Genomic DNA, 27,332 nt, shown 5'->3' on the forward strand with positions numbered 1-27,332 from the left:
GTTTTTATTTTTTATATGAATCCAAAAACACAGCACTCCATACAGTGATGTTACACTGTCCAATTTCTGCATTTTCTTTCTGTACCACCTGCATTACTGAGATTCTGAGATGGCTCTTTGTAGAGCTGTTGGTTCACTGTTACGCTATTGCTATCATATACCCAGCCAAAGATGAGCAGGTGTATTCAAGGCCTGCTGTCATTTCTGGCAGAAAAGTCCCCAGAGACTTGGCAAAAATCAGTCAGTTTAGTGCCTCATTGCTGTTTTCAAGCCATCAACTTCTAAATCAGCACAAACAGGTGAACACATCAACAAGAATCTAAGCCTGCAAAATCTAGTTACTGTAAAAGTGGGAGTCAATAAATCTACTGTTGAGTTGTATCACCAATCTGTCAAGTACAAACCTAATCTCGGGCTACATGGTAAACAGTGAATTGAATTCTGGCCATCAAGACTTCAAGTTCAGCAGTTGATGGAGAAAGACCTTGGAATGATCAGTAATATTGGTGAAACTCATGGTAGTGCTGCATCAAGTGCAGCTGTCTCACTGCACCGCAGTCTGGGTTGATTCTGACTTCCAGGTGGTGTCTGTGTGGAGTTTGTATCATTCCTATAGCCTCGTGAATTTCATTTGACTGTCTTAGAACCATACAGTATGGAGACAGGTCTTTGGGACCATGCTGTCCAAATATGCTGTGGCTCACTTCAGTATCCCAAAGACTGGGGTAGTTACCAGGGTAAATGAAACATTGAAATTATCTTTATTCCCAGTAAGTGATAATAAAATTGATAGGCTTTCATGAACATACGTGAGTAGTTTACAGGAATATAACTAGGGAATGTAATTGATAAGATGATTATGATAGCAAACACAGATTCAAAGGGTTAATGTAAGGAAATATATGTCAAAGGAAGGAGAATTGAATGTTGGTTAGAGAAGCCTTGCTTCTGGTTTAAGATGGCACTGGTGAAGCACAGCAACAACTTGCTGGTAGCAAATAAAAGAACTATAAATTACTATATTGATCACATTTTTTTCTCAGATACAATGACTGCAATTGATAGCTTGTAACTTTCCTTTCAGAGTTGAGTTTTCGAAGTGCCTGAAAGAACTGGCATTTTTGTAGTGTGAACTGAAGTCTCTAATGAGGATGTTAGCAGTGTGGTGTGTATGGGCTGAATTGAGACGATGGGGCCCTGGCCTGAGAGCAGACAATGAGCCAATGTTTGGCCATTGCTGGAGTGGACTTGGAGGTGATTCCATGTGGAAGAACCGAGGCGTGGCAGAGTCAAGGCAGCTGGGTGGGTTCAGGCCTGAGTGTGAGGAAAGACCTAAAGCTTGATTGATTTAAGTGCCAGGCCGAATTGTATAGACAGCTACAGGCCGAATCGAGGCAGCAGGGCTCGGGCTCAAGAACCTATTATAGCAGCAAGGCCCAGGTCCGAGAGCAAGAAATGACCAAAGTTTGGCTGATTTAAGTGCTGAGACAGATTGAAAATGTCAGGGTATCCCAGCCAGAGGCGAGGGATGCACTGGTTCAGCTTACTGCTCCAGAACGTTTACTCGTCTCTGCACTGAACTGAGGCTGAGGCCTGCAACTATTGGGCTCCTGAATCAGATGCAGTGATGACTGGCTTTGTGTCTGTGGACTCACTTTTGTGAACTTCAGTTCTGAATGTTATTTGCTGATTTTTATTGTTTTTATAATTTGTTTTTTTTTTCTGTATGTTGGGTATTCAATAGTCTTTTTTAATGAGTTCTATTGGGTTTCAAATGGTTCCATTTATTATCAGAGAATATTTAGAGTATACAACTTGAAATACTTAGTCTTCGTAGACATCTATGAAAAACAGAAGAACCCAAACACTCTCCCTACCCCGTGCAAGCAACAGCAAAGCATCAATGATTCAACCTCCCCTCCCCAACCCAGTTCAGTAAAATAGTGTCAGCAGTCACAAGCACCAAGCAATAGCAAAGCACCCAACAACAACTATTGTTTACCCAACAGTTCACCATGCCACACGCTGTCCCTCTCACTTACAAGGGACAGACAGGTGTCACCCATTTCACAAGGAAAGGGGAGACTAACAGTTGCTGTTACAATGTTACAGCCTGTCATGTCGTTTTTTTTGTCCTGAGATTCTCCAATTTGAGAATCAACTGCAACCTCTCCCTACCATCAAGAGAAAGATAGAGAGAGAGTGCAATCACGCAACTACAGAGACCTCCACTTGCAGATCCCCCGCAGTGAAATCCTTATGTTCCTTTTCCTGCAACGCCTCAGTCGGCAACACTGGCGTGGAACTGGTTGTCCACAGGGCCGCACCCTGGAGGCGCCATCTTCGTTGCCGCACCTGGAGAATGTTGGGAAACAGCCGGCTGGTGAGCTCCAGCAGTGGGAACTCACCCGCCACAGTTTTGAGTGCCATCGTAGATCAGGGACCTCAACAGAACCCCAGCCACCTTGAAAAGGGAAAAAAGAGACATTAAAGAGAGGAATTTAAGCTGTTTCCACAGATAAGCTTGAAGAGACAGGATTTGGCACCATCTTAACTCTGCCCTCATGGGTTTCTTTGTTTTGTGGCTGCCTGTAAGGAGACAAATCTCAAGGTTGTATATAGTATACATAATTAAATGTACTTTGAACTTCAAGTATGAAATAAGGAAAACAAAGATGAGAAAAGTTATGTAATATCTGTGGAGAGAGGAAGAGAGAATGTCTCAGGTTAATAACCATTTATTAGGATTGGGAATAGTCAAAGATAAACATTCTTAAAGTACTGGGAAACTAGGAAGAGAGAAATAAACAAACATGCTTTATGAATGGGTGGAAGACAGGAAACAATAAACAGCAAAAGAGGTGATTATTTCCGTTAAACATCATGCATTCACCAGACCTCATCTGGTCTCCATTATTGATCACAGGGTGGGTCCTATCTTGCTGAACTTCTCTATTCAGTCTGCAACTCAAGACCCTGGGTTTCCAATTGCCTGTCACTTTATTTGCCACTCTGACCTTTCCATTCTTAGCCTCCTACATTGCTCCAGTTGGTTGGTTGTTCGTCCATCATCGACGTCGATGATGGTGTCGAGACTAGCGCGTGATATGGATTTAAGTGAGGGAGAGTTGCAAGGCGTCAGCCTCACTCTCTCTTCCCAATTCCCATCTGGATCCAGTGGCAAGACAGAGTTGAGATGGCTGGAGATGGGACTAGGCGCAGTGGATGACCAGGACGACTTCTGTGTCTTGTCCTGCTCTACATGTTACAGTACACTGCAATGCAAACTAAAGGAACTGTATGTCACAATACTCCCTTAAAGGGCCATCATTAAGTTCAACACTTACATTTAACCTACACTATCATTCCTATGTTGCAGCATTCTTTCCAAATTCTTTTTGCATTTACAGTTATCTGTTCTGCATTTTAATGTCCTCATGACTTCTATTACCGTGTATTTCACTCCTTTAATCTTTCAGCCTCTCCCGTCTTCCACCCTATCACAGATATGTTTTTTTTTTCTTCTTTTCCCTCATCCCACTTTTGTTTTGCATCTTAAAATCATTTTACCTCCAAGCAAATTCTGATTGAGCCAGAAAGTTAGCTCTGTTCACTGCCTGGAGATGCTGCATGGTTTACTGAATATTTACAACAGTTTTTGTTTTAATTCAAATTTCCCATATCTTCATTGTCACTGGATAAAGATAAGATCACAACATTACATTACAAATGAAAAGACAGATTATGGACTGATGCCTAAGCTGTATCTCATAATTAATAAGTGACTTGCTCTTAGAGTAGATCATTTGATGAAATTAGTGAAAAATATCTCTTAAATCATTTGTAATTTCAATCATAATTAGATTAAATGAACTGATTGTCTTCCCCTTTTACTGTTCAATTTATGATATCTTTGTTTATTTTAATAAATAATAATACAATTATGGAATATATAAAAGATAATATGATCGCTTGGAAGGGTAGAATTCATAAAGTCATATAATTGCTATAGTACCCAAAAGGCCATTCAGTCCTTTGAGATTGTGTCAGCATCTAGCAGAGAAATCCTGACTTTCTCATTTCTCCCTCTCCTTCCTTTACAGCTGTACAAATGATTTTTCTCAGAACTGCCTCTCTGAGTTTCTTTTCAAACCACGGAGAGCTGTGATTAATCTTGTTTCTGTCATCCCTACATGCAGTGAATTCTGGATCATAATAGTTCTCTATGTAAAGACATTTTCCTTTTATTCCATCTTGTGAAAAATAGACTCAATGCCTTATTCGGAGTGGAGAGCTAGTCGTGTTCTGGGAATTGTCTGTCACTGCCAGTGCAAACAGATCAACAGACCTCAGAATTGAACTCTTGTTTCTGAGGGGGTAGAAAGGTCTGTCAATTTCGAGAGCACTATTTCCATGCCACCCACTGATATCCATATGTATTGGAGACCATGATAATAAACCACTATAAATTCCCCCTAATCTTAAGACGCAGAGCTGCAGATGCATTGAGCAATTTTATAAAATGGGCACCAGGAGGTCTCCAAGCTGTTCAGTACACAACTCTGTGGCTTAAAAGTTGATTGCCTAATTTTGGAAATTCCAATTCTTCCTGCTGCTCCTGAATTGCCAGCCTGAATTTGGTTTATAACAGATCACATATTTAGATTTCTCAGCTGCTCACTGATGCTCCTTCAGCAGTTCAGCACTTGTCATCACTCAAACATTTTCAACAGCAGTTGTACTGCTCCTCACCTGGAACCATAACCATTGAGCTAAACCTAGGACTTAATTGAGCTGCCAGTAGAATTTCAAATCCTCTAATACAATCAGAGTCGTGCTGGTTTCTCACATTAACTCCAGAAAGAGAGCAGCAGAATTCAGCCTTCCTGTAACAAAAAAAAAACAAGACCCCTCTCAAAAGAATGAGAAAGTTGAGTAGTTTCTGGCTCCTTTTACATAGAACATGGAACATAGCACAGAAACATGCCCTTCAATACATGCTCTCCAAGCTGGGCAAGATGCCAATTTTAAGATATCCCTGATGAAAGGTCTTGGCCCAAAATGTTGACTGTTTATTCTTTGTCATAGATGCTGCCTGAACTATTGAGTCCCTCCAGAATTATGTGTGTGTTGCTTTAGATTTCCAGCATCTGGAGAATCTCGTGTTTAAAAAATACCTTCTGTCTCGACTTGAGCCACTTCCTTTCATTCCCTGCATATGTACCTTTGAGGCCTAGTGTTCAGTGATAGGCGGGTCCTGGAGTTGAAGCTGACGAAAATATGGTGTAATTTGTACACACGCTGATACAATCAGGCACATCCATTGACCTCCATATGTATTCAAGTCCATAATAATAGAGTTCACTATAAAGATCCCCTGACTTAAAGCAGCAGAAATCACATTAAGTGATGGGATGCCATCTTATTCCCACTATCTCAATTAGCAGCTATTGCTTAGCCAGGTGAGTGTCCTTAATAATCTAAAAGAAAGCCATGTGGTAGAGTTCTGGTGAAGGGAGTTGAAAAGTCAGAAGTAAATACTGACACTATATGCAGTTTATTAATCAGAATAGATCAGAAGTTTATTAGTCATGACCATGTGGTTACATTTAATTGTCTCAATTTTATTGCTGACTATAGGCATTCCAATGGAGGCTAACATTCTCTCCTCTAGGACACTAAGCCTTTGGACCTCATTTTTAGCCCACCAAGAGATACGGAAATATAATCAGAGTGCACCATGCAATTTAGCCAGACAACATTCTTGCCATATTTGAAAACGTGGGCCTCTGCAAAAGCTGTGTGATGAAGGAATATGGTTTAGATTATTAATAGACGCTGTTGCTAACTGAGTAACAGGAGTGTTTGCATTCGAGTAATGTCTGAGCTAAGCTGTAGACTTTGGCATCAACATACTTAGCTGCATGATGTCCGGCCATCATGCCTGAAACCCTTCTCATGGTAATCCTTAAAAATGAAAGACTGTCTCAAGTGATGGTGCAGGAGAAATTTCCTGAAGAATGTCGGTTCACTTTTGTCTCAGATACAATGATGATAACATATACGGAAGTCTTACTGAAGTACCACCGATGTACTGGAATTGAAGAGTAAAGAGTGAAAATTGGTATGGAGATGCCAGTGACTAAGCTATTGGTTTGATGGGATGCTATCAAAAGAAAAATGTGATGCCTGTACTGAAAGGAGCTAAGTAGCTAAAAGAATAAATTTCTCAGAACTAGAGACAGATAGTTAACAAAATCATCAAGATGAGACTGGGACGGTGGTGGAAGTATCAGTGGGAGAACACTTTTAGAACAGTGACCATGATTCTGTAGGTTTCAAGGTAGTTATGAAAAGGGATAAGATTTGTCCTCAGGTTGAGATCCTAAATTGAGTGATGCCTGATTTCAAGAATAGAAGAGAGGACCTGATGAAAGTAGATCAGGAACAGATACTTACAGGTGAAGTAACATCTAACAAATGGAAGTCTTTTGAAAGTGAGTTAGTAAGATTTCAGAGCTCTATGTTCCATTAAGGATGAAAGGTAAGGTTGGCATGATTAGGAAACTTTGATGGCAATTGGTTTTGAAGTTTGTTCAGGAAACACATAACAGGCATAGGTGCTGGAATTGCTTGAGTCTGTTTCTCTGTTGCCCACTCATTTAACCTGTTTATAAATGTAATGCCCTGGTAAAGGTTTTACTGCTAATGTAGGGTATTACTTGTAATGGTCTTTCTGTAGAAGCAGTGTTAGGATTACCGATGGAGGTAAGGGATGTTTAGGACTGTGGCCATCCAGTCAGGAGAGTGGAATGGTGAGAAGGATCTAGAGATGGCTAGGGGTGTGATTTTGTGACTGACACCGGTTCTGTGACTTTGCCTTTGTTCGGCGGGAGACGAAGAGAGAAGACACTGGAGAGAACCGGTTGTAGGATTTGAACCGGTGGGGAAATGCTATTTGATGGAGCCCAGACGTGGAAATCTGCCGAGTATCAGCAAATATGGTTTTTGGAAGATATCAGCTTCAACCTGTGCACATTTGACTGTTTAATTATAATAGGCTCGTTCGTTTTACTTTCTTTTCTTTACTCACTCTTTGATTAAATTAATGTTCACAAATATACTTATTTATAATTGTATTGGGTACGATTTGTTATTTCATGCTGACTGGCTATTGCAGGACAGTAAATCACACAACATTCACACAAAACAGGGCTTGGGTGGTGAGACATCCCTATCTCATGGAATTGCCGGGACCAAAGTTGTATACACCTTACATGTATGAAGCTAGAAAAGGTGGGTTTATTACTGCAGAATCCAGTGGCTGTTAGTGAGGAGCTAATGAGCCACATTTCCAGAAACACCCAGTAGAAGGAGGTTTCATGAATCTTAAGGAAATTAAGTATTCTCTTGCCATCTACCTATCTATTGCCAGCAAATTTGATTACCCCACATTCAGTCCCTTCATGCAGCTCATTAATTTAGATTAACAGATGAGGCCTTGACAGTAATCATTGTGGCATGCATTAGTTTCATTTTGCCAATCTAGAACAGACCATTTTATCCTGATTCTATTTTCTGATCATTGTTGTCCATCTATGCACAGTAACCCTGGAAATATTCACAGTAAATGATTCTCATCAGGGAGTCTGTGATTTGTTTGAGTGATGAGATAGCTGGTTCATTAGAGTGCTCAGGTGATTGCAGTACCAATGCAAGCATACACTAATGGTGATAAGCTAGGAGCTATTGTAGTGAGGCTACTCGAGTCAAAATAGACGATGATGCCATGGTGGATGAGATAGCTTAGTTCTTTAGAAAAAGTATGGTCTCTATCATACTTCTGCTACTCATGGAATTACTAAATGCAATGAATCCAGCTCAATCCTAGTCGGGGGGCAGGGGTGCAGTGCAGCCATAATATGCCAAGTGTGGCTGAATGCAGCTATGACCAAACTGTGAGCATTGAAAACAATCCAGAGAGAGGAGAAGTCAGAAGTGATGTCTTTCTAACCTTAAAGAAGATCATGATCATGATAAAGGAGACCACAACTAATGGAATCTGGAACAAAAACTTTCAACTTAATTAACTGAATATTGAATTTTCCTATTTCAGGTAACCCGCAGAAACTTACCTACTCACCTCTTCTCTTTTGTTCATCTTTCCCCTTGCTCCGCCAACCCCACCATGCTCTTCCTCTCCCATCTAGTTCCATAGACACATCATCTGTCCTTAAACTCCCTACATCTCCCATCATCTAGTTCTACCCATCAACTACCAGCCTCTTATTCCACCACCAACCCCCCACCCACATATTGCTATATATTAGCAATCTTTCCTCTTCCTTCACAATCCTGATGTAGGATTTTTGCCCAGAATGTCAAAGCACATAAATGCTGTTTGACCCACTGAATTCTTCCAATGTGCTGATTTTTGATCCAGAAATCCAGTGTCTACAGAAATGTGAAACCCAGGTGCAAATACAAGCTGTACAAAGTCACAGAAAAGGGGAGTCTTATGAAGATTCTAAGTAAGCAATGTCTTAGACAGTATCCACCACCAATCATGAAAGAATTAGTAAACAAACAGCAGGACTGGGAATAGAGATGGGAATGAAGATGGAGGAGCAAGGATCGACCTCCATTGTACATGGGGAATTTTTACTGGCATGGAAGATTCAAAATTAAACTTGAGAAGGTTGGGTGGATCAATTGAACAGGTAATGACGGATCCGAGTGGAGGGGATGAACATCAAGAAAATAGTTTTCTGGAAAGTAATTACCAGTCACATCTAGTAGTTAGGTTTATTTGATTAAATTCAAGCACTCATGCAAGAGTTATACTGTAAGATAGATGTTCTAGGCCAGTAACTTTGAATTGAAACCAGAGAGTGACAACAGGAATGGAAGGAACAGAGCCCTTTGATTTTTTGCTTAAACCATTTCCTACAAGAGAGCAGTAATATTCTTAGAACTATCTACATAATTTTTAACAATTCTAAGTCTACATCTCACAAGGATGACTGCCACTACTATTTTTTTTGTCCATTAAGCACAATGAGAATGTAGAAACAAATTTATTCCAATTCTGGCAATGTATTTACCAATGTTATCTTCCCAATGTTTGGCAATCAGACAATGGAACTATTACACAATAATAAACTGTGTTTTCTATTTGTCTGTTTTCTCAATAGATTCCTTAGAATATCCGGATTGAAAATATAGGAGTTCCTCGGGCCTAATGCAATAGTGTATGAATTATTGGTTTAATTTGCAGGAATATCACAGTAGATTATCTGCTCAGTTTATTTAATATTATTTGTTTCTCCTGATATTTTAGAACATCGAACGTAGAACAGCACAGAACATTATGAGTCCTTCAGCCCACAATGTTCTGCCAACCAAAATAAACCTGTACCATGATCAATCTAACCCTTCCCTCCTACTAGCCCATAACCCTCAATCTTCTTTTATATTGTATCGGCCTCTACCATCATTCCCGCAGAATGTTCCAGCCACCCAATACTCTTTGTATAAAAACACTTACTCTGATATCTCTCCAAAATTTTCCTCCACTTACCTTACATGGATATCCTTTCATTTGCCTCTTCCTTTGTTTCTTCTTTAAAAAGCATGAATATTTTTGCGTTGTGCATCTGGTAATAGAAGCCAGTCAATCATAAGAATAATAGGAATATTGTGCATTTATCAAGCACATTTAATACCGTAAAATATCCCAAGGTTCTCTAGAAATGCAGTTATCAAATTAAAGGGGGAGGAGAAGATGGCGGCGCGATGCAGTGTGCAGTGGCCACTCCGGTGAATGATACCTGTTATCTGTCAAGTAGGGTGCCGTGCACAATCCTGATTTGATGGAGACAGACGTGAGAGCAGGCAGGAACATCTGGAGAAACTTCTGAAATGCCTGCTTCGCTGCCGCTGCTACTGTGTGATCCGGAATCTCCAGAGGAGAAGGCCCCAAGTCCTCGGCTTTGATTGTTGCTCGGCGGCCGGAGCGGGGTCGAAGTGTTCGGCAGAGGATGGTGCTCGGGAGGCTGTATCAGAGGGGCCGGTCGAAGGCTCGAAGTTTTTAGAGGGACTCAGAGCCAGCTGAGGTCGGATGCTTCCAATACATCGGCAGTTGTCGGCGCCTGGAGGTTAATAGCAGGGAGCGTTTCTCCCTTTTGCCACCTGCTATCGGGAGACAATTAGAACTTTGAGACTTTTTTTTTACTGTGCCCATGGTCTGCTCTTTATCAAATTATGGTATTGCTTTGCTCTGCTGTAACTATATTTTATAATTATGTTGTTTTGTCAGTGTTAGTCGTTGGTTTGTCCTGTTTTTCTTGTGATATCACTCTGGAGGAACATTATATCATTTCTTAATGCATGCATTTCTACATGACAATAAATGAGGACTGAGTGTTCTAATCTAAATTTGACCTAGCACATAGAATTGGGAGTAAAATATTGTTATGGATTGTTAACATACAGCAAACAGAAAGTCGGAATAAGTGGGTCTTTACTGGGCTGGCAGGCAGAGTGTAGTGGAATGTCATGTAGATTTGTGCTTGGGCCTCAGCTATTCAAAATATGTATCAATAGTTTCATGGTGGAATCAAAACTGGGTGTGATTGTGAGCCATGGGAGCTTGCAAAGCAGTTTCAAGGTGCTTTGGGCAAGTTCAGTAAATGGACAAATACTTGTCAGATGTAATATATTGTAGAAAAAAGTCATCTAGGTGTATATCAGTCACACTGAATAAGCATGCAAGTGCTGCAAACAATTAAAGCAAATTGTACATTGACCTTCATCAGAAGAGCTTCTGAGTACAGGAGGAAGGATGCCTTATAGCCTGAAATTTTGCAGATTACAGCCTGGTACATAATGAAATCTAAATGTGTTTTGATAATTATTTTTAAATCATCATAATTTTCTTACCAAGTCTGATCAATCAGCCTTCCTCCATCTATTGTGAACTGAATTATTGATGAGAAATTAATTCAATGGTTAAGTAAAGCGATGAAGTGTATTATTTCCTATTGAAGAACTCATGTACTCTTGCTCTGGTATGCTAACTTGAATTTCTCCCCACTATCTTGTTATTTCTTCTCTTCTGTGGCACTACTTGAACTTTACCACTTCAACCAAGCTTTTCGTCCTCTCAGTAATTCCTTTCATTTGCCTCAGTGTCAAATTAGAAAAACTATAGGAACAGATGTAGACCATTTTGCTGCATGAAATTACTCTGCCATTCATTCAGATCACGGATTCACTTTTACATAAACTTCATCTTCATGCCCTAATCCCATAATCCTTAATTCAATGAATGCGCCAAATTGTATACATTTTGGTCTAGAATAGGCTCGCTAACTGAATATTTTGTTAATCTCTGTGACAGAAAAATGCTGTTGGATATTTTACTAAGTTAAAGCCCCTGTCTAAATGTAGGTTGTTGCTGATGTTGAGTATGTAATCTTAGCTGAAGTAGTTTCGAACTACGTGTCGGATTGCAGAAGTGACCACCTTTCAGCTGGGTTATTAAATTGAGGCTCTGATTTTCTATCCAAGTGGATGTAGAATATCCTTTGACACTATTTTGAGAGATTTGATAGATTTGTTCAAGTTCATGACTGGATCATGCAGGCTCAATAAGGGGAAGTTGATCCCTTTAGCAGGTAGTTCAAGGGCTAAAGGATCCCGATTTAAAATATTGTTCTGAAGGTGCAAAGGGGATGTGAGGGAAAATAAATGATTACAAAATAGTTGTGGCTGGATTTCTATGTCAGTAGGACTGATGTAAACAGAATCAGTTTTCAGGAGGAAATTGGATATGGACAAGAGAAAAACAGTTTAGAGTCGCAGAGTCATACTGCATGGAAACTGGCCCTTTGACACAAATGGTTCATGGCAAACAAGGTTCTCATAAAAGCACATCCATTTGCCTACATTTTTGCCCATATCCCTCTAAATCTTTCCTACTCAGGCAGCTGTTCAAATGCTTTTTCAAATATTATTAATGTAGGTGCTTAATCCACTTCCTCTGGCATTCATTCTATCTAGTGATCACCATCTGGATCAGGGATTCTCAACTGGGGCTCAGCAAGAGGTGGCTCGGGTTTCTGTGAGAGATCGTGATTAAAAAAAGTAAATGTCATTTTTTGAACTTCGTGCAGCGTGTGATGTTGGCGCTCACAGTGGTGGGCAGTAGCTGTGCAGACCCATTAGCAATCTCACTGGAGGTCTCTCAGTACGTTATGGCAGTGCGGTAAGGACCATGTTTATTCAGTTGAGACCATTCTCCATTTTTGACGTGAGCCAGGGGAGGCTGTTGATAATTAGTGAGCGCTGTATTGCATGGAGGGGATGATGGTAGGCTGATGATTGGTGAGCATCGGAGGGGAGGACAGTAGGCTGATGAGGAGTGTGAAGTGTGTTTTCCAATCATTGAATGGAGTCACCCATTTTTATATTTTATTAATCCCTGTGTTTTACAAACATGTCTGATGGACCAAGGTGACGATTTCTGAATTACAATCTTCTGAGTCATTTCACTGTACTATTGCAATAACAGACACAAAAAAGTCCATCTTTACAATGAAAGCTACTTATTAATGGGTTTTACATGGACTGGTGATCCAAGTTGTCCTAGTCCATTGTGCCTAGTCTGCAGCAAACAACTTACAAATGCAGCAATGGCTCCAGCAAAATCGAAAAGACACTTAACTACAAATCACAGCCATATGACATGTTTCAAAGGTTTCAAAGGTTTCAAAGGTACATTTAATGTCAGAGAAATGTATACAATATACATCCTGAAATGTTTTTCCTTCACAATCATCCACGAAAACAGAGGTGTGCCCCAAAGAATGAATGGCAGTTAAATGTTAGAACCCCAAAGCCCCTCACTCCTCTCTCCCCCACAAGCAAAAAAGCATCAGCACCCCTCCACCGAGCACTCAAGTGTGAACCAAAACATCAAAAAACTTGCCCTATTCCCGAGACTACTTGTTCACCCTGTAATTCAACATACCACAGGCTCTCTCTCTCTCTCCCTGATATGGGAAAAAGAGGTGGTCCATTTCACCGTGAGAGGGAAGACATAACAAACAACTCGCTGATTTACGATGTTAAAAGTCCTTTGCGTTGCTTTTTCCAAGCTCTGTGCCCAAAGAACTCAGGCCTTTGGACACACAGCTAGCAGCCAACTTGCTGCTTTCGACCTTCTATCTCCTACAACACACTGATTCCCTGCAGAGGCTTTGACCACAAGTACACCTGCCTCCAGAGCCACGAAATCCCAGAAATCTGAAGGTGAGCTAATCTTCTAGGCCATGTCCTTGGTATCTCAAATAATGGCCATTCATGAGACCCTGAGAGTGGGTCTCAGGGCCCACTTAGAGCCACCTCTTGCTGAGCCAAAGTTAGTGTGCAACATCAAGTCAGGGTCAAAATTCTGTAAAAATTACATAAAAATGTAAAAATTCTAATTATTTTAAACAGCTATTGGAATCTCAAAACAGACAAAGTTTTTGGTAATAAAATCACAGTCAGTAAAAACGTCTAGGAATTAAGTTATTTAGTAGCAGAACTTATTACCCAGAAAAGGAAAAGCCACACAGTTGGTGAAGACCTAATAATGCCAGCATGTAAAATTAAAGTAGGTAGAACGTTAGGACAAGATGTAATATGAGAAATTGAAAAGGTTTCACTCTCAAACAGTACGATAAGCTGACGTATTGATGACATGTCACATAATACTGAAGAGGTTTTGTGTGACAACCAAAAACAAACAGCTTCTCAATCCAGGTTTATAAGTCGACAGATTTCAGCAATAAATGTCATGTTATATCATTTGTAAAATATGTAAATGATGGTGAAATTCAAGAAAACTTTTTCTGTTGCAAAGAGCTGCCCAAAACATGCAAAGACCAAGATGTATTTAAAGTTGCTGGTGAACGCGGCAGGCCAGGCAGCATCTCTAGGAAGAGGTGCAGTCGACGTTTCAGGCCGAGACCCTTCGTCAGGACTGCCTGGCCTGCTGCGTTCACCAGCAACTTTTATGTTTGTTGCTTGAATTTCCAGCATCTGCAGAATTCCTGTTGTTTATATATTTAAAGTTTTGTCTTTATATCTGGGAACAAAAGGTCTGTCTTGGAGGAACTGTGTCAGCATCTATACTGATGGTGTCCCATCAATGGTTGGCTCCATGAGAAGTTTTGTTTCTCTTGTAAAAAAAAAGAAAATCCTGATGTTGTCACAACACACTGCTTTCTTTACGGAGAATTGCTGATGTCAAAAACTTATTTTAGATGAAATGAAAAAAGTTCTGAATGGTGCTACAAAAATGGTTAACTTTATTAAACAAAGACCAGTTCACTCAAAAATGTTTAAAAAACTTTGTGAAAACTTGGACAAAGAGCACAGCAGTATCCTGCTACATACAGAAATCCGGTGGCTTAGCAGAGGAAGAGTTCTCAACATCATGTTTGACCAGAAAAGTGAATTGCAGGAGTACTGTCAAGAAAATAGTAGGCCAGATTTTGCTGAGTGCTTCGAAGATGAAGAATGGTTGCAGAAAATATCCTACTTAGAAGCCACTTTTCATTATATGAACCAGTTGAGCAAGTTTCTGCAAGGCCCTGAACAAAATGTTTTGATTTCAAGTGACAAAATTCTTGGATTTAAAAGGAAACTGAATCTTTGGAAAAATCATGTTGCTAAAGGAAATCTTGAAACACTTCCACCGCTGCTTGGGCTTGAGAGTGAGGAATGATCGGAAAGTCTCAAGTCTTATTGAAAACCACCTGGAAGAACTTCAGAACTCCTCCCTTTCACCACAAGTGAAGGTGGAGGACCCTTACTCTGAATCTTCTGCTCAGCCTGAGAACTTGACTTTGAGAGAAAAGGAAGAGCTTTGTGAGGTGCAGTCTGATCATGTGCTCAAGATGAGATTTACTGACCTGCCCCAGAACAAACACTGGATTTCTGTGAAAGAAGAGTATTCTACCATTCAAAGGAAAGCAATGAATATTTTGCTGCAGTTTTCAACTTCAACCTTTTTCTTGTTTAACAAGCATCAAGAGCAAGGATAGAGATCATCTCATTACAGTTAAAGGTGATATCTCATGTTCGATCCAGAACTGAGTATTTGTGCAGCAAAAAAACAAGCACAGGTTTCACATGCTAGGCCTATATTTGAGCCTGATCATGTAAGAAAGCATTTTTTCAAAGTCTTTTATAAAATTTTGTCAGGCTGTATTTTCACTCACGTTGATTTGGCTCACGGTTTTTAGTAACTTTATGATTTAACATTGTCAATAAATTTTCATTGCAACTTTCATTTAAATTAAATCTACCAAGGCTACCTTTAGAAAAATTAAATCCCATTTTGGTTTAAGCCAGTTATTTAACAGAAATTTATTATGTTTGCCTTATGGGTTTTGAAAATTTTTGAAAGGGAAAGGAAGAGATTAATTTCAAGAAAGGTAAGCTAAGTTTGACAACCTGTTTTGTTCAAAGGGTTTGGCTAAAAATTCATTCTTCACTCAAAAGAGCATTGACAATTACTTTTGGATTATATCTACAACTTACAGATCACGCGAACGTACCGTGAGCTGTAGATATAATAATGAGACCTGAAATTAGTCAAGGGTTCCTCCAGAGCAAAAAGGTTGAGAAAGTCTGCTCTAGGTGAAAGAATTGCCCATGAAGTTCTGATTAAATCTTTCATCTTTCACCTTAAACCTATGCCCCCTAGTTATTAATTACCCCACCAAGTGCAAAAGATTGTGTGTATTGACCTTATGTATGCTCCTCATGATTTAATACCCTTCTGTAAGAAATTACCTCATTCTCTTCTGCTCCAATGGAAAAAAAGTCCCTAACCTGTTCAACCTCTCCTCATAACTCACTCACTCAAGTCCCAGCAACATCCTTGTAAATCTCCTCTGCACGTTTTCCAACTTAATGGCATCTTTCTTATAGCAGGATGATCAAAACTGAATGGAATTTTCAAAATGAAGCCTCACCAGCTTTTGTACTACTTCAACATGACATCCCAACTTCTAAACTCAGTGGCCTTACTGACTTCGGCCAGTATGCTAAAAGCCTTTTCAAACACCGTTTCCTTGTGATGTCACTTTCAGAGAACCATGTAGATTTGCTCCTTGAACATAGAACAGTACAACACAAGAACAGGCCCTTTGGCCCATGATATTGTGCTGAACTAATAAACTTTGTAATTAAATGCCTCACTAAACTAGTCCTTTTTGGCTGCACAAGGTCCATATCCCTCCACTCTCTGCATGTTTATGTGCATTTCTTAGAGCCTTGTAAATGCTTGCATATTTTTCTCCACTACCATCTTCGGTAATGCATTCCAGACACCTGTATCAGTGTGGAAGCATAAGCCTTGCACATTTCCTTTGAACTTACCATCCCTCACCTTAAAATCACGCCGTCTAGTATTAAATATTTTATTCTAAGACAAAAATGCTGGTTGCCTATTCTATCTAGGCCTTTCATAATCTTATAAACTTCTATCAGGTCTCCTCTCAGCCTCCACTCCTTCATTGAACACATCTAAATTGGTCCAGAATCTCATAATCATGCCCTCTAGGCAATATCCTGGCAAACTTTCTTTACACTTTCTTCAAAGCCTCCAAATAGTTCCTATAATAGGGTGACTAGAAATACTCCAGCTGTGGTCTAACCAGAGTTTTCTAAATCTGCAACACAAATTCTTGACTCAGCTTAACATAACTTGATGCATCAGCTAATAATGTCAAGCAAGCCATGCACGCTCCTTACCTCTCTATTAAATTGTGCAGCCTAGGTCCCTCTGTTCTGTAATACTCTGTAGGACCTCACCATTCACTGTCTTCCCAAAATTCAACATTTCATACTTATCTGAATTAAAATCCATTTTCTATTCCTCACCCCATTTATTCAGCTCATCAAGATCCCTCTGTAAGATAACCAACTCCACGGTCAATGACACCGTTTATTTTAGTATCAATTTGCAGACTCTGGGAACAAAGGGGATAGATATAAAACAGACTGAATTGCTTAACACAAGGCCAGAAAAGATTTGCTCAACTACATTACCTCTTCTGTGCCACGATAATTATATGATCTTGTTTGTGATGTTTGTATGACTGCTCTTTGCGATGCAAATGAACTTTCAGGTTTATCAACTTTGTTGAATAAGCTCCGAAGTAATTTTTTAAAATTCCTTATAATATGGAGATAATTATGTAAACATACAGTGCCGATAAAAGGTATTCACCCCATCCCCCCAGAAGTTTTCATGTCTTACTGTTTTACAACATTGAATCACAATGGATTTAATTTGGCTCTTTTGACACTGATCAACAGAAAAAGACTCGTTTGTGTCAAAGTGAAAGCAGATCTCTACAAAGATCTCGACACAATCTCTGCACTTCCTTCTTGGTAGTTATGATGTGGAGCAGACTTGATGGATGGAATGGCCTAATTATGCTCATATCCTTTGCGGTTTTATGATGCAGGTCTGGAAGATATTGTTAAGTATGTTCGTTGCACCTAGTCGAAGCCCAAAATTTATTAATAATGGAGGGAGTAGGACATTTAACTTAATGGGGATTCACAATTAACTCAGCCTTGATGGGGTTGAGAGCTAGAGTAACTGTGTCTATCTCGGCAAGTAAGAAAATTCCATGACACCCCTGAGCTGAATGTTGTCACAGTTGGTGGTGAATCTTGCTCTTTTAACTTTTAACCAAAACCTGATTTTTCACTTCAACACTGCAGTTATGAAATAATGCACATTTTTCACGTGTGGAGCTTACTTAAGTATTTAAATGAAACAAATCATGCGGAGTCAGACATTAATGGTCAGCAGATGTAATTTCTAAATTGCCCCGGTAAATTAAATGCTGTTTCATAACTTATAAGTGTGCTGGCAAGCAATAGATTATAATGATTATAAATATGATGAAATGCGGAAACAGAATTTCTCACATTGAATCTGCAATTAGCTTCCATTAAAAAGAAATTTTTTGATTTGTTTTAATTGGTTGTTCATGCATTCAGGAAGATCAAGCATATCAATGCTGTAACTGTAAGAACAATGGGTGACATGATGATGATTATATTGCACATAATTCAGAATACTTGATATAGAACATAGAAATCTACAGCACGTTATAGGCCCTTCAGCCCACAATGTTATGCCGACCATGCAACCCACTCTAGAAACTGCTTAGAATTTCCATAGTACATTGCCCTCTATTTTTCTAAGCTCCATGTACCTATCTAAGAGGATCTTAAAAGACCCTATTGTATCTGCCTCCACTGCAGCTGCCGGCAGTGTACTCCATGCACCCACCACTCTCTGTATGAAAAACTTACCCCTGATACCTACTTCAAAGCAACTTAAAACTATGTCCCTTCGTGTTAGCCATTTCAGCCCTAGGAAAAAGCCTCTGGCTATCAACAAGATCAATGCCCCTCATCATTTTATACACCTCTATCAGGTCACTTCTCATCCTCTGTCGCTCCAAGGAGAAGAGGCCAAATTCACTCAACTTATTCTCATAGGGCAAGCTCCCCAATCCAGGCAACATCCTTGTAAATCTCCTCTGCACTCTCTCTATAGTATTCATATGGTCTGTTTGAAAAAGCAGTGAAGTTGATAAGAGGCAAAATTGACAAAATTGTCCCAAAAGAAAATAAATATATAACAGAGAAAATAAACCAGTAAAACATTGATATACTAAACCCCTTCATATTAAACTATTATACATTGTTAAGGAGTACTGAGAAATAAAGAAATCATGACCTTGGATTAAATTATGTATCTGGCTGTAACCAGAGAATTACCAGCTATGGCTTTTTTTTCTGTATCATTACTCTTGAGTCCCTGGGATTTATCCTTGGCTCCCCTCTATTTCCCATGTATATCCTGCATTCACAAACATGAACAAAGAACCAGGCAACAATTTTCTTTATGTCTGATGATAACATGCAGCACCACCTCACTAATACCACTCTTGAACTCTGAATTTTCAGGTTAGCTGCCTAACATCTAGTCCTGGATGAACAGAAATTTCTTTTGACATAATATCAGGAAAACTGAAGCTATTGCTTTTCTTTTGCTTCACAATTCCTGCCAGACTCAATCCTTCACACGATAAATGAAACTGAACCACACTGTTTGTTGCCTTGGTGCCACTTTGAATCCTGAGATGAGCTTTCAATCATATTCTTGTTATCTGTGAGGCTGCTTTGTTCCCATTGCTGAAGCATGCTCTGACACAATCCTGGCTCTACCCATCTGCTGCTGAAAACACTAATTATTTTTTTCCCCCATTTGATAACACCAACACACCACATGCCTGCCTCTGTTATTGGCATAATTTCAGATGGCGACAGGGTGGCATACAGGAGTGAGATAGATCAGCTAGTTGAGTGGTGTCACAACAACAACCTGGCATTCAACATCAGCATAACCAAAGAAATGACTGTGGACTTCAGGTAGGGTGAGTAGAGAGAACACACTCCAGTCCTCATTGAGGGGTCAGCAGTGGAAAGGGTGAGCAGCTTCAAGTTCCTGGGCATTGACGTATCAGAAAATCTATCCTTGGTCCAACACATGAACTCAATCCTGAAGATCACATGCCAGTGGCTATACTTCATTAGGAGCTTGAGAAGATTTGGTATGTCAGCAAAGGCGGCAAAATTTTGCAGACGGTCGATGAAGTGCAATCTGACTGCTTGCATCACAGTCTGGTGGAGAGGCTCTAGAGCTTGTAGACAACCAGCTCCATCACGGTACAACCCTCCCTGCTATCAAAGATTTCTTCAAGAGGCAGTTCCTCAAGAAGTTGGCTTCCATCATTAAGAACAAGCTCGCTTCACATTCATATCATTAGGGAGGAGGTAAAGGAGCCTGAAGACCCATACTCAACGTTTTAAATAGAGTTTCTTCCTTTCCATCATCAGATTTCAGAATGGTCCATGAACCAATGAACACTACCCCATTATTTGTTTTTTGCACTCATTATTTATTTTGTAACTTATAGCAATTTTATGTCTTGCACTATTATGCTGCCCCAAAACAACACATTTCTCGACACATGCCAGATTATCTGATTCTGAATCTGATTCAGTCCATTGTCTGAGAGGCTGACGTCAGCTAAATTTTTAAATATAGGACATAGAATATTAAACAGTACAACACAGGGTAGGCCCTTCAGCCTATGGTGTTGTGCTGAACTAATTTAACCAATTGAGTTCTTCTTCCCTGCACATTGACCATATCCTTCCCTTCTCTACATATTCATGTGCCATTCAATGACTTTGCTGACCTGAGTTAAGTAATGCCTCAGCTTTAAAGTTCTTGCCCCTCTTTTTGCATGCTTCCCATTCCTAGCTCTGTAATCTCCTTAAGCTCTATAATTCTTTCTCCAAACTTGTCTGCTTCGATTTGCCACACACCCTACCTCCTTTAAGAAGATATATAAAATCTATCTCCTTGGCCAAGCATTACATTACTTGCCCTGAAACCTCAACATCAAGCTAGACATTAGTTTCTTTTTAATAATATTTCTGGGAAGCATCTTAAGAAATATTGTTACATTAAAGATGATATAAATAAAGTTAGACCATAAGAGCGTAGGACATAGGAGCAGAATTAGGCTATTCACCCCATCAAGTCTGCTCCATCTCTCCACCATGGCTGATTTATTATCCCTCTCAACCCCATTTTCCAGCCTTCTCCCCGTAGCCTTTGATGTCCTGATTAATCAAGAACCTGTCAAACTCTACTGTAAATGTACCCATTGACTTGATCTGCACAGCCATCGATGGCAATTATAGTTGTAAGCTCTACAATTATAATTCCCATACAATTATAATACAAGTTTAATTATAGTTGTTATTTTAGTCCATATTACTGTGAAGTACAATTGGTGAGGTGAGGAAAGATTGATTCTGTTGTGTCCCTTCAATAACCTGATCTTGTGATTGTGAGAAGGAAAGCCCTAAGAGGCTAACAGGTTCCTTCTTCATACTAGCAGGTCTGTGGCCAATTTGTAATTATAGTCACAGCCTTCGGCCTCCCTTGTCAGAAAAAGAGAAAGGAAATTTCAAGAGAATTTGCTAAACACTTTCACTTTTCATTTGAGGGGAAAGATATTAGATGCCAACCCAATGCAATATAGACTTGATATTGGCTGTGTGAAAAAGCAGTTTGAAGAGAAGCCACCTAATGTCTGAGTATTGCTGAGGAGATTCAGTCTGTGATGACACAAACTCAGCCCCTGCGCGGCAAGCTTGTCCTCTACCCCCATGGCTAACATATCCCTATTCAAAGAGGTTTGCAGGAGTCTAGCAGACTGTCCTCAAACTGATTACTTGGTTTGCTTGGTTGCAGTTGTCAGCATTGTTTCTGTGGGATGTGAACTTACAGTACTCTCAAGATGACAGCACACATTCTCCTTCTCGCAACACACTAAGCCAACCTGGAATTCTGACACTCATTCCAAATGGTGCAGTCTGCAACTAACATTTTGGGTTCTCCTCCAAGACTCTCTATAAGTTCCTCTGCTAAAAGTTAGCAAACTTCCACAAACAATGCTTTGAATACTTGAGTACCACTGAAGGCAGGCCAAGGAATATTGAAAGCAGGAACTAAGGATCTCTATTCAGGGCCCCAAACAGTCCTTCCAGGTGAGGCAACACTTCACCAGTGAAACCGCTGGGGTCACCTATTGTGTCCAGTGCTCCCAATGTGGCTTCCACTACATTGGTGAGACCTGTTATAAATTGGGGGTTCACTTCATCGAGCACCTCCGCACCTTCTGCCACAAGCAGGACTTCCCAGTGGCCAAATATTTTAATTCCAATTTCTATTCTCATTCTCACATGCCGGTCGATGGCCTCCGCTTGTGCTAAGATGAGGCCACTCACAGGGTGGATGAGCAATATTTTATATTCCATCTAGGTACCCTCCAACCTGATGGCATGAATGTTGATTTCATTATAGAAGAGGAGAGTGAAAGGTAAACAAATGTCCTCCAGCTCATTCTTTTATTCTCCGCTCTGACCTTTCACTTATTCCCACCTGCCTATTACTTCCTCTGGGTCCCCTCTGCCTTCTTTTTCTCCTATTGTCCACTCTCCTCTTCTATCAGATTCCTTCTTCTCCAGCCCTTGACATTTCCCACCTATCTGGCTTCACCTATCACCTTCAAGCTAGCCTCTTTCCTTTCATCCCATCACTTAGTTCTGGCATCTCCCGGCTTCCTTCTCAGTGCTACAGTAGGGTCTCAGCCCAAAACATTGACTATCTATTCATTTCCATAGATGCTGCCTGATCTGCTGAATTCCTGCAGTATTTTGTTTGGGTTTAATGGGCTTACCAATGCACTGAGAGATCATTTAGTTTGTGGAATCTTACAAGAAAGCATTCAAAAATGGCTGCTAACTGAAACACATTTGAAAGAGCAGTTGAAATAGCTGTGTTAGTGGAAAATGCAGCGAAGGACACAACTGAGTTGCAGTGAATGAAAATGAGTGTGAATGAAATTACAACATCTAAACAGACATTGGCCTGGCTGAGCAAATTTTATCACTTTTGTGGCAGGGGCTCACATACACCAGATCAATTCAGGATTAAAGACAAAACTTGCAGAAATTGCAACAAAGTAGGACACATACAAAGAACATGTTGGGCAGACAAAAACAAATGGATTGCATGGGGAGGGAAAAAAGTCAAAAAGTCATGTTGCAGTTGCAGAAAGAGCATTAATCTGAATGCTGTTAATGAAAAATCAGAAGACGATGAGGGTGGCACAGAACTGAGTAGCCTTAAGATTTACAATGTGAAAACTAATGATAGACAAGTAATGTGGCTTACACCAGAAGTGAACAATAAATTAATTAAAATGGAATTGGACACTGGCTCAGTTGTTTCTGTCATTCCACAAAATGAGTTTGAACCCCATTTCAAAGATATCAAACTGAAGCTTGCAAATATCCAACTAAGTACTTATACTGGAGAAAAGATAACTCCTGTGGGAATGACATTTATAACAGTGAAATATAACAACCAACAAGCCACATTGGGCTTGTATGTGGTAAACATTGCCAACATTGTAGGGTGTGATTGGCTGAGACAACTACAAGTTAATTGAACATTCATCTGCCATTGAATGTCATATTCCCTGAAATAAAGTCAACTGAAAGTGAATTAAGAAAGGTACTACATGTTGCCATATCTGTTTCCATATTGTACACCATGAGCTGTTGCCCAAAGTGGCAAAAAAATGTTGCTGCCAACCTCTATGCCTCTGATTGAAAAACATATTGGACTGAGGAAGGGCCAAGCTGCTCAGAGATGGAAGTTGTGGTCTGACTATAACAGTTTTTCTTTTAGGTAACATATCCGAGAAACCTCCTGATATGTTAATCAGGCAGTTACTTGTGAACTGTCGTTTGGTTTTAAGCCGGAAGAGAGTTCAAGGAGCTTCAGAAAAGTTGCAAGCATTTGGCTTTTGTGAGTATAAAGAATCAGAAACTACTCTGTGTGCATTAAGGTTATACCTTGAACTTCAAGTGGTAGACAAAATCTGTTTGTATAAGTGGATGCAAAGGCTAAAGCCCAGTTGGATGAATAGAACAGTAAGAAGAAAGGAGTGAATAGGGATATGATAAAAGAGAACTCAGCAGATGATATTGTGGAAGATGAAACCAACAGGAGAGATCAAATTATAAAGGGAGTAGTAGAAGAATTAATAGAAAAATACTCCAGTGAACTAAATGTACTTTCCCAAGATCCACATCCTAGAATGAAGAAGAAGAAACAGAAAAAGTGCGTGAATGAGTGTGTGAGTGAGATCGGGACCATGATAGGGTTTGCGAGTAAACCAAGGATAAGGAAAGGTAGTGCGACCAAAAAAGCGATTAAGAGCATGATACAAAGAGAAAGAAGCCAGCACCAGGAAAGAAGAAAGTATTGAAGTAGATCCAGAGAGAAAAGCCAAGAAAGGGAGAAGAAAGGTGTCCAGAGCTAGCTGTCAGAACCACTTCCTGCATCTCAAAATCAACTCCTACAACCACCATGGAGAAGGTCCCAGAACCTGAGGTTGGTTCAGAGCCACAGTCTCACCTGCCAAGCAGAGAGATCTGCCTTGTCAGTGGAGGTGCATTCTACAAGGAGTTGAAGTTAATAGCTAAGCAGAGGGTATGGTGTATTTAATATTTCAGTCATATTTGAGCAATATTGTAAATATATTGTTTGATTAAATATTCTCTGAAGTCTAAGTAATTCATTATGAGGTATATGAACTTTCTATAGAGGCACAATTGAGAGCATCCTGACTACTGTATCACTGTCTGGTATGGGAATTGTACCTTCCTTAATCACAGGATTCTGCAGGTAGTGGTGCAAACAGGCCAGTGCATCTGTAGTTGTGAACTTCCCATGCTTCAGGACATTTACAAGAACAGGTGTGTAAAAAGGGCCCGTAGGATCATTGGGGGCTCAAGCCATCCCAACCACAATCTATTCTAGCTGCTACCATCTGGGAAGTGGTATTGCAGCATAAAAGCCAGGACCAACAGGCTCTGGGACAGCATCTTCCACCAGGCCATCAGACTGATGAACTCACGCTGATTTGAGTGTACTCTATATTGCATTGACTGTTCTATTTATTATAGTTATAAATTACAGTGATTGCACATTGCACACTTAGATGGAGACGTTACGTAAAGATTTTTACTTCTCACGTAGGTGAAGGATGTAAGAAATAAAATCAATTCAATTCAAGATGTAAAAGTACATGCATGGCATATGTCATCACACCACCACATCATATGCGCATGTCTTGCTTAAAGTAAAAACAAACTAAGACCTGTTCTCCTTGACTTCCATATTTTTCTTGCAATTAATTTTATGTTTTGGAGTTACAAATTATAGTTCATTGCCTTCTATTTCATAATTCACAATACTACCAGGTTTTGAATCAGCAATCGTTGCATTGAATTAATCATTTTGCCGAGCCGATCCATGTGCATTTGTGAATTGGATTCCATTTTAGAAGCCAATGTAAGTGTGTGCTCTCTTGGTATCTCACAAGTGGCAATGTATTGTTTTATGTTGGTAAAAGATAGTGAACATAGTAAAACAATTATTTGTTTTAATGCTTTGGGCTTCTGCAGTGGCCTTAGTTAGTAGGTTTGGATTGGATTATCTGCAACCATTTTTTTTAAAAAGAAGAGGAAGCTGAAGAAATGTTCTGTGCCATAATCAAGTTCCACCATCCTGCTTCATTGTAAATGATCATACATCTATTTTTGGTATTCCTCTAACAAAGAATATGAATACCACACTTCAATTTATGCAGGGGGGGATTCAGTATGGATAATTTAAGGTCTAGGAGTAATTCCACAACGTAATTGCACATAGATCTCATCTTGAATTTCACAAAGCCGGCTGCTGTGAGCATAATTTGTTTAAAACAGTTTTAAAACAGATGGCTAGAGTAATTTCTCTGAAAAATACTGACCTGAGTGAGCACAGTGCCCTGTTCTCTTCATTTCATAATAGACTTTGATGGGAGAGTAGAAAAATGAAGTACGCCTTCCTTTGAAACTGTAACGAATTACAAGGAGAGAGAGAGAGAGAGGGAGGGAGAGGGAGAGGGAGAGGGAGAGGGAGAGGGAGAGGGAGAGGGAGAGGTAGAGGGAGGGGGAGGGGGAGGGGAGGGGGAGGGGGAGGGGGAGGGGGAGGGAGAGGGAGAGGGAGAGGGAGAGGGAGAGGGAGAGAGAGAGAAAGAAAGAAAAAGAATCCATTTGAAGCTTATCAGGAGTACTGGATGTGGTCACATTAATCTTTGGTACTGTAGAAAGGTGGTTTAAGGATGTAAAGCCTTGTGTAAATATAGTTTTCAGAATAAACTGCCCTCAGTGAAAACACATTATTTAAAATTGTTCAAGATGATCTTCTAGATTATCCCACAAGACTAAAATAGAGCGAGGGAGGCTCCAGGCAGTGACATATTATACAGGATGTTTATCAACATTTTTTGTGTTAGAATTTCTGTCAAAATAACATTTAATTAGAACTGCAATATTTGAATGTTATTAATTTACTCCTAGAAAGCCTGCCTTCCATCAGCCTGATAGATTGTAAGTCAGAATAACATTAATGTTCAAGGGTTGATTAAGCTTTCAGTCTCAAGCTAGTGTCATGACTTTCGAGATAGAATTAAAGGATCTTAGATGAGCAACATTTCTGAGCTATGAGTTGCAAACTGAACATAGCGAGTTTCAGCAAAGTGAAATTAGTTTACCAGCATAACTGCCAACATTGTTCTTTTCTTTTTTTTTTAATGTATGTGACTATTTTGAATGTGAGTCTGGTTTAGATCTAATATTCTATAATTACATGCAACTGATCTTCCATTGCAGACCCATGGCTTTGAAACTGTTGAAGATCAGAATGAGTTGATCCAAATTGCATTAACTGGTTTTAATTAAAAAGTAAAAAAATAACAAATTTTATTTTGTGGGGGGTTCTAGCAATGAACTTGGACAGCTGAGCATGTTTTGTTTTGCAAGCATTTCTCTGTGCCTTAAATTTGAAAACTAGAAACTGGCAGCAAACAAAAAAACACTTTGCTTGAAGAAATCAGCAGGTCGAGCAGCGTCTGTGGAAGGAAAAGATATACACGGATTTTCAGGCTGACATCCTGTCTTGGGAATAAGAGAATAAATTTTGGATAGGCAGAGATTGTTTAGAGATAGTCAACATGGCTTTGTGTATTCTAGGTCATGTGTAGTCAATCTTATAGAGCTTTCTGAGGAAGTTGCCAGGAAAGATGATAAAGGAAAGGCAGTGGATGTTGTCTACATGGACTAGAACATAGGAGAATGAGGAGAGATTTGATAGAGGTGTGCAAAATTATGCAGAGTATAGTAAGGGTAAATGCAAGGAGGCTTTTTCCACTGAGGTTGGGTGAGACTGGAACTAGAGGTATTGGTTAGGGTGAAAGGTGAAAAGTTTAAGGGGAACATGAGGTGACACTTCTTCAATCAGAGGTTTGTGAGAATTCAGAATGAGCTGCCAGTGAAAGTGGTGGATGCAGGCTCAATTTCAACATTTAAGAGAAATTTGGATGGGTACATGGATAGGATTGGGTTAGAGGGCTGTCATCCGGATGCAGGTTGATGAGACTAGGCAGAATAATAGTTCAGCATGGACTAGACGTTCCAAAGGGCCTGTTTCTGTGCTGTAGTGTTCTATGACTAAGATAAAGAGGAAGGATTTGCTATTACATCGTTGT

The 27,332-nt window shown here is 39.8% G+C and overlaps 1 long non-coding RNA gene across 2 annotated transcripts; it reads right to left on the bottom strand.

Moving 5' to 3' along the window:
* LOC140196045 (uncharacterized) lies at positions 1 to 25,717 on the bottom strand. 2 transcript variants are annotated; one of them, XR_011885601.1, is made up of 3 exons: positions 25,554 to 25,717; positions 9,581 to 10,191; positions 1 to 2,464 (listed from the first exon to the last, which is right to left on the bottom strand). It is a non-coding gene; the product is annotated as an uncharacterized lncRNA (long non-coding RNA). The 2 variants fall into 2 exon arrangements; XR_011885600.1 differs by having other exon boundaries at positions 9,581 to 10,194.
* Between the last annotated feature and the right edge of the window lie 1,615 nt (positions 25,718 to 27,332).

Source organism: Mobula birostris, chromosome 4 (genome assembly GCF_030028105.1).
Source record: "Mobula birostris isolate sMobBir1 chromosome 4, sMobBir1.hap1, whole genome shotgun sequence".
NCBI classification, from domain to species: domain Eukaryota; kingdom Metazoa; phylum Chordata; class Chondrichthyes; order Myliobatiformes; family Myliobatidae; genus Mobula; species Mobula birostris.